A 13,424-nucleotide genomic window follows, 5' to 3' on the forward strand; every position below is an offset into this window, starting at 1 on the left:
GGCCCAGCTGCCCTCTCCGTGGCCTGTGCCTTCCTTTCTTGATGCTTCAGATTTTCCCCATTCTCCAGCACTCTCTCCATCCTCCTGGCCTCTCTGTGCACCTCCCCTGAGGTGCAGGACCGCCCTGCTCCAGCCCCCAGCTTCCTCACTCCCAAAGCCTTGTGGCCTTGAAGCAGGAGCCCCAGGGTGCACCTGGATGGCAGCTTCTCTCCTGGCCAACAAACGCCTGGTGCTGGTTGCCCTCCCAGCATCTCCCCTCAACTCCTCAACTCCACCCCAGGGACTTGACACACACATGCACAGCACACACACGTACAAACATATGCACACACAGACATGCACACAAATGTACATATGGACTTACACAGACATACAGATGTGCACACACTCGTGCATACACAGATGTGTTCATGCAAACACACATGTGCACACTCACGGGCACATACACATGTATGTGTTATGCTAAGAAATCTATTTTGTGTAAAAGACACTCAGGCTCAAATATGTGTCCAAAGTCACACAGCTACAGAGCGGCAGAACTCAGGTCTCGAGTGCACACAGCCCCTGACTTACTGCAGTTCCACTTAACAGTTTTCAACTTTATAGTGATGCAAAAGTCATCCACAGTCGGCAGAAACTCTCGTTTAAGTCCCACACGGCCACTCGGTTTTCCGCTTTCAGTACAGTAGTCAATGATTACATGAGGTATCTGACACTTGACTACAAAACAGGCTTCGTATTGATACTTCTCCCCACTGCAGGCTCAGGGCAGTGTTCCCAGCTGGCCAACGTGGCCCCCCACGCTGTGCTTTTCGGTAGTCAGGTGGACTCAGTCATTTGCCACTCGCAGCGGCCTCATCGGGCCGCAGCCAGGGGTAAGTTGAGCAGCGTCTGTACTTTTAGCTCCACCCTGGATATTTTTAAGTGACAGATTAAACAAACAAACAACAAACAAACAAAAACAAGGTTCCAAGTAGTAGGGACATAAAAGGAGATAATGCATGTTGCGGTCAGCTTATGCCTGGGAGCATAAGCGCTACAGGGGCACCAGCAGGCGTGACTGGCGATTGTTCCTGCTCTTCCTGGCAGCAGCGACCTGGGCCTGAGACTGACCGCCCTGGCCACAGCCCGAGGCGAGGCTGCGGGGAGCCGGGAGCCGCCACGCTCCGCGGTCTCGTGTCTGCGGCGCCACCCCGTGGCCGCTGCGTGGAACTCCCCGTGGTGCGGGCCGGGAAGGCCGGGTCCCCCCAGAGCCGGAGCTGGAGCACAGACAGTGGTGCGCACTCGCGCCAGGGCATCCCACAGCACCCGGAGACTGGGGGCTGGTCCCCGAAACCGCCAGGGGTGAGAGGAAGGAGGTCCCCAGCCTGCTGAGAGCTGTCCTCTGAGCACACACACGCGCACACTCACACGTGTATGTGTGCATCCTCGGGCAACCAGACGCGTTCACACGCACGCGCACACGTGTGCATACGCACCGTCTTTCACAAGCGTATGACGCGTTCACACAAGAGTGTGACCCGTTCACACGCACGCACACTCCCTCTCCCTCGAGCCTGGAAGGAGCTCTGGGCTCTTGAGAGGCGGAAACCATTACTGCGGCAAAGAGGCGGCGCCAGGACCAGAATGCGCGCGTTTATTTCAGACCCGAAAACCCAGGCCGGGAAGAGACAACCGGTTTTCAATCCTGCCCAGCGTGTCTGCTGACCGCGCCTTCTGTGTGCGGCCGGGGCGGGAGTGAGGGCAGCGGACCCACCGCACGCCTGGCCAGCCCCGGGGCCTGGAGTCGCTGCCTCAGGAGTCCCCCGTAGCCGCACCCAGCGCTTGAGGGTCCCTTGGAGCCAGGCTTCCCGGCACACAGGAGCGCTGAAGCTTCGGGGCGCAGGGAAGGGCACTGCGGGTCCTCGGGTGGGGACTCTGCAGTTGAGTCTTTAGGGACGAAGTCACTGAGGATCAGGGAACCAGGAGGGAAGGGAGGGTGGGGAGGGTTGCCCCTACCTAGTGGGAGAAGCATGTGAAAGCCCCCCAAGAGGCTGGGGGTGATCAAGCGCTCGGCCCGGCCTTTCCCTGTAGACTGCTCTGGCGCCCCAGAGCCTCCGTTCTCCAAGCCCCATGGATGCCCCTAGAAAGGTGACGCCCTCGCCCACCCTGAGCTCTGAGTGCTACACGAGAACGCCCAGAGCCGCGTGCCAAGGCACACGCGCTCCCCGTGTTATATGCAGGATTGAGGCACCAGGAGGCCCAGGTACTAGCTCAAGCTCGCAGAACTTCATGGGAGGATCTGAAGCAGGCAGATCAGCTCCAAAATCCATGCTGTTTTCAAATTTTTTAATTGTGGTGAAAATATACCTAACACAAAATGCACAGTTGTACCACCTTTTAGTATAGGGTTAACTGGCATTAAGTGCACTCACATTGTCGCATATCCGCTACCACCGTCCATCTCCAGAACTTTTTCATCTTCCCAAAAGGAAATCATACCCATTGAACACCATTGAACACTGAACCCATTGAACACCAACTCCCTCCTTTTGTTAACTATTGCTTTGTCTCTGTGAATTTGCCCCTCATGTAAGTGAAATCGCAACGTATTTGTCCTTTTGTGGCTGGCTTATTCCACCTAGCACAATGTCCTCAAGGCTCATGCGTGTTGGCACGCCTCTCAGAATTTCCCTCCTGGCGGGGCACTGTGGCTCACGCCTATAATCCCAGCTAGTAGGGAGGCAGAATCGGGAGGATAGCTTGAACCCAGGAGTTCGAGACCTGCCTGGGCAATATAGTGAGGCCCCATTCTCCACAAAAAGCAAGAAAAAAAAAAAGAGAGAGAAAAAGAATTTCCTTCCTGGTAAAGGTTCAGTGACAGTCTACTGTATGCATAACCACATTTTGCTTGCCCATCCACTCACCCATAGACCCCCAGAATGCTTCTACCTTTTGACTCTTGTGAATCATGCTGCTTTGAACATGGGTGTGCAAATATTTGTGAGAGTCCCTGCTCTCAAAAAAAATCCACATTCTTGGCACCACGAAGAATCACCTCTCACAGACACCAGGGAAAAGCGGGTCTGTCTGAAAGCAGATGATGAGGAGGGGAAAGCCGGGCTGCGGACCACAGTGGGCAGAGGAAAACTCACCCTCGTGTTCCAAAACTCACCTGCGTGTTCCTATGTGTGGGAGGAGAGAGGAGAAATACCCTCCAGTGAAGGAATTCTCGCAGCAGCCAGCTCCATTCCTGCTTGAACTGTGGAGGGCCAGCTCAGGAGCTCAGGCCACGAAGAAGCCAAATGACCCACAAGATACATCAGGAAACAGAAGTGGGCGGTGTCTCAGCTGCAACAACAAACAGAGGTAGGACCAGCCACCCACCCTCCAACCCAGAGGAAATGCATCCACCGCACAACTACCACCACTGCGCTCATGACACTCTCAGAGACAGGCATGGGAGCTCCCGACAAGGCACAACCAGGGCAAGTGACAGTTTGCCAGTCCTGGGCAAGCAGACACCTGTCCTCTCTCCAGTCCCCCATCCACCAGCTTGTGCAAGCAGAGAAACATTCTGCATAAATTAAAAGATTAACCAGATCATCGAAAGATCTGAGCAAACAAAACAAGTAAGACAAAAAACAAACAAACAAAAAAGCCACCAACAACAGAAGAATACTCATTTTTACAGAGAGATTTGAGCCCATTCCAACAGAGTACAACGCTCTTTCCAAGCTCATGGACAGCATTCGGAAAAATTAGCTGTGCTAAAGGAGCAGGAAGCCTCAGTCCCTTTTCCTGTTACACAAATCACATTCTCTCACCAGGGAGCAACAAAATTAGAAACATGCAATAACAAAGGCCATGTTAAAAGTGCATTTTGGGGCCGGGCGTGGTGGCTTATGCCTGTAATCCCAGCACTTTGAGAGGTTGAAGCGGGTGGATCACCCAAGGTCGGGAGATCGAGACCAGCCTGGGCAACATGATGAAACCCTGTCTCTACTAAAAATACAAAAAATTAGCTGGGCATAGTGGCAAGCACCTGTAAACCCAGCTACTGGGGAGGCTGAGGCAACAAAATCGCCTAAACTTAGGAGGCAGAGGTTGCAGTGAGCTGAGATTGTGCCACTGCACTCTAGCCTGAGCAACAGAGTGAGACTCTGTCTCAAAAAAAAAAAAAAAGAAAATGTGTGTTTTGGAAACAAAGTTAGCTTTCACAATGAAAATTATAAAATGCCTGTAACTCAATAGCAATAGGGTATTACATATTAAAATTATGAACTCAACAAAATTGACACTTAGGGAGAAATTTATATCCTCAGATTAATTTGTGATAAACAGGATAAAAGGAGAAAGCTGATGATAATTTGAGTAAAAGATAAAAAAAACTAAAATGAAAAACTTCAGAAGCAAACTACAATAAGTGTGTGACCTATCAGAATCTTTGGATATGTCCAAAGCAGTTCCCAGGGGAAATGTTATAGCTTCAAGTGTTTATTAATACGCTTGAACAAAATACATATAAAATTATATAAACTAAGTAAACATACAAGAAGCTTTTTAAAGGGAAACAAGAAATCAATGTATTTAATTTTAAAACAGCCATAATAAAAGTAGACTTGATAAATAAAACACACCACCACTTCTTTGAAAAGACAATTAAAATAAAAAAACCTCTGGGAAGTCAAGCAAAAGAGAAAGAAAAGGCACAAATTTCAAAACGTTAGATTTAGAAAAATGGCATAATAACCAACATGGAGAAGCTGCTTCAAATCAAGGAGACAGGAGACCAGCTTCATTCCACGGGAGGCCAGCTTCATCCCACGGGAGACCAGCTTCATTCCACGGGAGGCCAGCTTCATCCCACGGGAGGCCAGCTTCATTCCAGTAGGTTCTGTTTCACCTGGATGAAATGCAAGGTTTTCTTGGAATGTATAAATTGGCTTAGCAGGAGGCAGAAAACCTAAATAAACAGAACAAACAGAAATGGTAAGCAGAGGTGGTTGAGGGGCTCCATCAGCCTCCAGGGACGGGCTGCTGTGTTAGGGAGGGCCAGAGCACAGGGGAAGTGGAGCGCAATTCTTTCCACAAGATTAGCAAGCTGAACTTGAATCTCACACACACACACATACGCACACACGCCACAGTGACATGGAAAGAACCCCCAGGACACTTATGAGATGTAAAAATAGAAAGTTTCTGCACAAAACAATTGTGTGTGTTTAAAAGATACCAAGTGGCAGCAAATAGTGATCTACGTATGCCAGTGTCTAGGAAGAAACCTGGAAGGCGCACGCCAGACTGGCGGCTGGGTTGGCTGGGGAGGAGACGAGGGGGTGGGAGCAGCTAAGGAGGACACACACTCGTTTAACTCTGTTCCCGTGTTGCCAGGACATTTACCAACTGAAAATATTTTTTAAATTATTTTTTAATTAATTAATTATTATTTTTTAAATTTTACTTTAAGTTCTGGGATACATGTGCAGAACGTGCAGGTTTATTACATAGGTATACATGTGCCATGTGGTTTGCTGCACCTATCAACTTGTCATCTAGGTTTTAAGCCCTGCATGCCTTAGGTATTTGTCCTAATGCTCTCCTTTCCCTTGCCCCCAAGCCCCTGATAGACCCCAGTGTGTGATGTTCCCCTCCCTGTGTCCACGTGTTCTCATTGTTCAACTCCCACTTATGAGTGAGATCATGCAGTACAAACTGAAGATATTTATACATTACTTTAAAGTAATTAAATTAAACTAAACTAAATGTAAGCCAATCAATACATGTAAATAAATAAAACCAATAATTAATAACAAGAGAAAAGTAATTCATACTTTAATAATTACTAATTTAAATATTTCTCAGCTAAAAATTAAAAATTTAGAAAATGTGGAAATATGTTTCATAATAGGAGAATATTATCAATGAAAGGGCATTTCTGTAGTCAAAGGAGTAGGAAAGACTCACCCAAACAAGACACAACCTCAAAACCAAAAGGAAAACTACCAGGTTTTGATTATATGAATATCTAAAACTCTGTATACAGAAAGGCCTCATGGACACGTCAAAAGGTAAGCTTCACACCAGGGAAAAGTCTTTTATAACATGTATAAGCAGCCACGGGATTTATATGCAGAACATATAAAGAGCTTTTACAAAATCAATGTGTGAAGGGCAAGCAACCCAGCAGAAAAATGGGCAGAGGATTAGCACAAACCACAGGAGACAGGAGAACGGCCAGTAAACACTTGAAGAGATGCTAAACCCTCCTGCTGTCTAATAAGAATGCAAATGTAAACAATAATGAAATGTGCCTTGTGCTCATCAGACTGGCAAGATGAAAAGCTCTGAGCCCCTTCACCACCAGTGGAGTCGGGAGATGGGAACTTCCTGCCCTGCGAGAGGACACGGGATCTGGCATAGCCGTTTAGGAGCACGGAGTGACTTGAAAATGTGGAGGGGAAATGCACCTACTCCCTGGCCGACGATTCCAATCCTGCTTCAAATAATCTCCTCCAGAAAAGTGGTCACCAGCATGTGCTGGGATGTGCCCCAACCAAACAGTGAAGGATTTAAGACTTATCACCATTATAAAGATTAGCAAATGGAGGCTGGGAAAAATTAAATGTCTGTCCCAAGTCACAGGACTGGCAAATACAGTTGTCCCTACGATTCCGTAGGGGATTGGTTCCAGGAACCCTGAAGATATGAAAATCTACAGAAGCTCAAGTCCCTGAGTATGACATAGTATCTGTATGTAACCTGCGCATATCCTCCCGTATAGCTGAAACCATCTCTAAGTTACCTGTAATACCTCGTATACTGTGAATGCTATGGAAACAGGTGTTATACTGTTAGGGAATAACAACAAGACAAAAAGTCTGTACATGTTCAGTACAGACAGAACCATCCACTTCTTTTTCTGAATATTTTCAACCCATGGTTGGTTGAATCCAAGGACTGGAACCCATATGTAGGGAGGGCCCACTACAGTAGAAACACCTTTTGAGTTTAAGCAGTGGAACTCCCTTGCTTTCAACCTCTACACTGCACAAAAGCCATCACCACTGGACATGCAGGAAAAGTGAAAGCAACCAAAATACACTCCTGAAATAAAGTATGGTCTAAGCACTCCGTGGAATTTTTGCAGCTATTGAAACTGATAACACAGTGACATGCAGTGGTCTTTGAAGCATATTTTTATCAGAGGCATTAAAGGGAAAAGTTAGAATTAAGTTTATTTGAAAGAATAAAGGCCGGGCGCGGTGGCTCAAGCCTGTAATCCCAGCACTTTGGGAGGCCGAGACGGGTGGATCACGAGGTCAGGAGATCGAGACCATCCTGGCTAATACGGTGAAACCCCGTCTCTACTAAAAAATACAAAAAACTAGCCGGGCGACGAGGCGGGCGCCTATAGTCCCAGCTACTCGGGAGGCTGAGACAGGAGAATGGCGTGAACCCGGGAGGCGGAGCTTGCAGTGAGCTGAGAGCCGGCCACTGCACTCCAGCCTGGGCGGCAGAGCAAGACTCCGTCTCAAAAAAAAAAAAAAAGAAAAAAAAAGAAAAAGAATAAAGACAAAAGAACAGGCAGAAAAAAAATGAAGAGAAATTTGCCTTGCCAATGTTAAAATGCCCGATACACCAAATCATGCAAACACAACATCAAAACACAGTTTGGTTGAGATGGAGGGACAGATGGGGAGGCGGAGAGTGTAGAAAGGCTGGAAAACAGTCCCAAAGGGAGAAACGTCTCCATGTGGACTTTTTTTTTTTTTTTTTTTTTTTTGACACAGTGGCTCTGTCTCCCAGGCTGGAGTGCAATGGCATGATCTCGGCTCACTGCAACCTCGACCTTCCAGGTTCAAGCGATTCTCCTGCCTCAGCCCCCCGAGTAGCTGGATTATAGGCATGCACCACCATGCCCTGCTAATTTTTCTATTTTTAGTGGACACAAGGTTTCCCCATGTTGGTCAGGTTGGTCTCGAACTCCCAGCCTAACGTGATCCGCTCGCTTCTCCCCTCCAAAGTGCTGGTATTACAGGCGCCCGCCACCCCGCCCAGCTAATTTTTGTATTTTTAGTAAAGACTGGACAGGGTTTCACCAGGTTTGCCAGACTGGTCTCAAACTCCTGACCTCAAGTGATCCACCCGCCTGGGCCTCCCAAAGTGCTGGGGTTACAGTGTGAGCCACGGTGCCCGGCCAGAACACATTTCCTTTTAATGGAGACAGTAATTCTCTGTGGCCACCCAGGCAGCTCACATTCCTCCACCAGGCCACCACCGCCTCCGAGGAAGCTGGACTGTGCGGCACACGCGTAGATCATTGCTTACTTAGATAACTGTGAACCATCCACGCTGGGGAAGCACCACTCCTCCCCAGACCTGGCAGCATCCTCCCCGGTTCCTTTTTCTTGCTGAAATATTTCTCCAAGAGTGTTTTTGGGGTTGACTCTCAAGGGGCTGATAGGACTGAGGATGGCTTCCTGCGCGCCCGTATTTCATGGCGGTGAGCAGGACGCAGCCCTGGGTTCCAGCGTCCTTTCCCCTCGCGTCTGAAGCTGTCACTCCCTTTCTTCTTTTTTTTTTTTTTTTTTTTTTTTTTGAGACGGAGTCTCGCTCTGTCGCCCAGGCTGGAGTGCAGTGGCCGGATCTCAGCTCACTGCAAGCTCCGCCTCCCGGGTTCACGCCATTCTCCTGCCTCAGCCTCCGGAGTAGCTGGGACTACAGGCGCCGCCACCTCGCCCGGCTAGTTTTTTGTATTTTTAGTAGAGACGGGGTTTCACCGTGTTAGCCAGGAGGGTCTCGATCTCCTGACCTCGTGATCCGCCCGTCTCGGCCTCCCAAAGTGCTGGGATTACAGGCTTGAGCCACCACGCCCGGCCTACTCCCTTTCTTCTTGCATCCGTTGTCTGTGCCGCGATTCTATCGTCAGCACCACTTCCGTTCCTGTGCGCGTTACCTGCTTTTTCTCTTTGGAAGTTTTTAGCAAATTTGACTCAAAATGTAGATGTTTTTCTTTGAAATTACACATAACATTTTAACTTTAAAATGTAATTAACGCTCTGTAAGCCCTTTCAGTTTGAGGATGTGCGTCTTGTCTTAATTGGGGAAAGTTCCTAGTCATTTTTCGGATACCTCCTCTTATCTATTCACTTTTCCTCTTCTGAGCACTGAGTATTTCTCCGCCCTCACCTCTGTCTCTTCAACCCCTTCAGGTCCTTCTAGAAGAGCTCAGAGCCTGACCTGCCTCAGTCGTTCATTTTCTGCTCTCCAACCTTCCTACCAAGTTCATCACTTCAGCACCCGTGTGTTCCAGTCCAGTGTCCCCGGCTGCGGCTTCTGCATAACTGCCGATTCCAGCTGCGCTCTCCCTGCGTCCTGAGGGTATGTGATGGATTGGCTGGTCTTGTCAGCTCATCTTCTCCCTCCGGTGTAAGACCTTGGGGTTTTTCTCTCCCAGAGTTCACTCCCCTCGCTGTCTCGTTTCCTCAGGCCACTCTCTGTTCCCTGGGGATGGTCAGCTGCCTTCGTCTTAGGCCCCAGTTGACACCTTCCTGGCAGGTTTCAGGGAGGCAGGCAGGGGCTCCTCCAGGCAGAACCTCTGGCAAGATGACTGGGGTCGTCTTCGCTCACCCCCCCGGGGGCTGCTCTGGTCTGCAGGGAACGCCCCTGGTCCTTCTAGCCGGTGCCGTCTGTCCAGGGCTGCCCTGTGCTGTATTTGGTTGTCCTTGGGCTGGGGAGGAGGGCTGCCCAGGGGCCACCAGCCAGCCTGCCCAGGCATCATGGCCCTCACTCCAGGAGGCTCCTGAGGTGCTCTGGCCTTGCCTGGATTCCTGGGGCTGGTAGGGGTGGGATCTTCTACACAAAAGCAGGGCCGGGCAGCCCCAGGTGGGCCCCGGAGCAGACAGCTGCAGCCTGGCCCGGGGGCACGTGCAGTGTGGCCACCTCCACTCAGACTGTGCTTCCCCTCCTGCCCCAGACTCCACCACAATCACCCGGCCTCCGCGAGGCCCTCTGGGGTTTCCTCTTAGGTTCTGGGATCCATCAACTGTCATCCCTTTGATGGCATCTCCGAGGTTTGGATTCATGGGAAGGAGCCAGCAGCCTGTATTAATTAATCACCTCATAAAAGAACCAAAAGCCAAATTTACAAACAAAAATCATAACATTAGATGTTGTCAGGGGTGGAGGAAATGGAGATGTGGAAACATTGCTGGAGGGTGTGTGAACTGTCACACCCTCCCGAGGACCTTGTGGCAACATGTTCCAAATGCCTGGAGAGTGGACCCTGGTGTTCTATGACGAGGTGGCATCTGCTCTCTAAATACAACTAGACACCCTGGAAATAATTTAACAGACATAAGAGGACTCTGGGAGGTGGAGAGGAAGGAAGGCTGTCCAGGAACCTCAGGACTTTGGGGGTGACGCTGTACCAGGCCCTGAGTTTTCTTTTTCTCTCTCATATCCTGGATGGGCCCAGAGAACCCTGCAACCTGCAACTGCCAAAACGTGCAGGGGGAAAAAAGAAAAGAAAAAGAGCCTGTTCTCTCTGGTGAAAGGACTGAGAAGGGCATCTCACTGGAGACCCAGTGAGGAGATTCCCACTGATTCATGTCACAGCAGCTCCGCCCAGGCCTGCCCTCAGCATCATACCCAGGCCACAACAACCTCTGCTGACTACGGCTCAGAGACCACACCCAGCACCCGGCGTTCCTTAACTTACCCCCACCACACAGGGCAACCCTGGCAACACACGCAGGGATTGAACCAGAGCCCCAGCAGATCCAGAAGAACAAACCAGACCAGAATAGCACTGGGAGGGCTTTGAAAACTAAATTGTCATTGACTCTACATTTCCCCAAAGCAGGCTGGGGCCTATATGGTAAACCAAATTAAGGGTACCATGGACTGAACTGGAATGTTCACATAGGATCAAAAGTTTCCTTACATAATAACCAAAATCTCCAGAATATATTTGAAATTATTTGTCATATCAGGAAATATAAAAAGCAACTAGAAGCCAGGTGAGGGGGCTCCCACCTGTAATCCCAGCACTTTGGAAGGTCAATCAGGAGGATGGCTTGAGCCCGGGAGTTTCAGATCAGCCTGGGCAACACAGCATGACCCTGTCTCTACAAAAAAAAAAAAAAAATTAAAATTAGCCATCTGTGGTGGCACACACCTGTAGTGCCGGCTACTTAGGAGGCTGAAGCAGGAGGATCGCTTGAGCCTGGCAGTTTGAGATTGCAGTGAGCCGAGATCATGCTACTGCACTCCAGTCTGAGCGAAAGAGTAAGACTCTGTCTCAAAAACATAACAGAACAAACAAAAAACAACTTAAATAGCAAAATAAGATTAACCAAGATATATCAGATGTTGGAAATTTAAAGCAGCCATCATAAAAATGCTTCAGAAAACAATGGTGAATTTTCTTGAAACAAGAACAAAATGAAAATCATACGACTGAAAAATGCAATAACTAAACGAAAAAATGTGCAGTTGGGTTCAATAGCAGAGTGGAGACGACAGAGAACAGAGTCTGTTGATTCATGGACGATTAATAGAGCTGACCCATAGGAACGACGGAGAGATAGGAGACTGAGAAATAAATATCTCCTTGCGGATGGGTGGATAGTGACAAAAGGCCTAGCGTTCCTGTTACCAGAGTCCCAGGAGGAGAGGAAGGAATGTGTAGTGAAAAAGTATTCAAAGGTACAATGGTTGAAAACTTCCCAAATTCAGTGAAAGAAATAAACCTGCAGATTCAAGAATCTGAGCAAACCCCAAATAGGATAAACACATCATAACGGAACTTCAGGAAAGGAAAGACAAAGAAAAAAATCTTTTGAACCACCAGAGAAAAATGATGCATTAAGGGACACTGGTTCCGAGGATGGTGGGCTTCTCTAAAACCACGAGGCAGAGGGGGTGGCACACCATTGCCATGTGCTGAGAAAAACTGTCTGCCCAGAACCCTATTCAGTGAACATATCCTTCAGGGATGAGGGGAAAATAAAGATATTCTAAGAGGAAGGACAACTAGGATAATTTGTTACCAGAAAACCTACCCTTAATAAATGGCTAAAGGAAGCTCTCCTAACAAAAAGGAAATAAGGAAATCAGAAATAGCAACAACAGAAGGGGTAATCATATGGTAAATATAATTGAATACGATAGTTTCTTAAATTATATTTTATGGTTGAAGCAAAAAATAATAACATCATCTGCTGTGGCGCTCTACATCTGAAGAGGAAATATTTATGATAATTACATGTTTAAGTGGGGGAGGAAAAGGGGAAGTAAATAAAAGTAAGCTTTTTGATATTTCTCATGAAGTGGTGAAACACTGATGGCAGCAGGCTGTGATAAGTTACATGTGTATGTTATAATCAATCCTAGAGCAGCCACTTAGAAAACAATACAAAGCAATGCACCCAAAAGTATGAATAATTCAAAATGAAATGCTAAAATCGGTTCAACTAATCCATGACAAGTGAAACGAAACAGGTTAAAGGAAACATAAGAAACATGCAGAAAGTAAATACAAATGGCACATTTGAGTCCTAAATGTAATTTCTGTGTGGTAAAGAATTCGGCCTAGCCCAAAGAGAGGTCTAGCCTTTGCCCTGGCTCCTGGTAAGTAGTCCTGAAGCCATGTGACAGGAGGGTCTTTGTTATTCATGGTGGGCCTCTCAGACCATACTGAAGTTTCTGCCACCAGCTGGCCCATGGTGGGTCCTCCCAGGAATGTGCTGTCAGCCCCAGATTCCGGGAAAGGGAGCGGTGACGACAGAGTTCCAACCAGTCTGCAGCAGATCAGTCAATTACGGCTGCACAGTGCAGCTCCAGGAAACACTCTGGACACCACAGCTTCGGTGAGGTTCCTAGGTTGGCAGTGCTTCATGGTATTGTCACACATGGATGTGGGGAGGGTAATGCACCTGAGGACAATAGAGGCTTCACAGACCCTCCTAGCCCTGCCCTCTGTGCTGGTTCTGAGTTGTATCCTTTCCCTGCAGTAAACAGTAACCATGTGTATAGCAGTTTTCAATGAGTTCTTTGAGTTCTTCCTGCAAATGATTGAAACTTAGGGTGTTTTGGAAACCTCTAAAACTTGCTGTTGGTGTCAGGAATGAGGGAAATTTTAGGAACCATGCCCTCAGACTTTGCAGTTTGGATAAAGCTGGGAAAAACATGGAAACAGCAGAGTAAATGCAAAAATATGACCCATTATATGAGGTCCATAAGATATTCAGTTCTAATATCATGGTATTTAATAGATTGAAAGTGAAAGAATAGAAAAAAATATTTCATGCAAACAAACAGAAACTTTTAAAAAAGCAGGAGTTGTTATAATAATATCAGATAGAGTTCACAGCAAAAAGAATTTCTAGGACAAAGGAGGAATATTACATAATAACAGAAGAGCAAGAGTATATCTTGAT

At 47.9% G+C, this 13,424-nt stretch overlaps 1 long non-coding RNA gene across 1 annotated transcript in view; it reads right to left on the minus strand.

Annotated features, from left to right (window-relative positions):
- Positions 1–4,711: 4,711 nt before the first annotated feature.
- The window catches only part of LOC117083267, a 33,848-nt gene continuing 25,135 nt past the window's right edge, over positions 4,712–13,424 (minus strand). Inside the window, exon 3 of the long non-coding RNA XR_004437022.1 lies at positions 4,712–4,945. This is a non-coding gene — a long non-coding RNA (uncharacterized LOC117083267). The remainder of the gene's footprint in view (positions 4,946–13,424) is intronic.

Source organism: Trachypithecus francoisi, unplaced genomic scaffold (genome assembly GCF_009764315.1).
Source record: "Trachypithecus francoisi isolate TF-2019V2 unplaced genomic scaffold, Tfra_2.0 Contig00316, whole genome shotgun sequence".
Classification (NCBI taxonomy): domain Eukaryota; kingdom Metazoa; phylum Chordata; class Mammalia; order Primates; family Cercopithecidae; genus Trachypithecus; species Trachypithecus francoisi.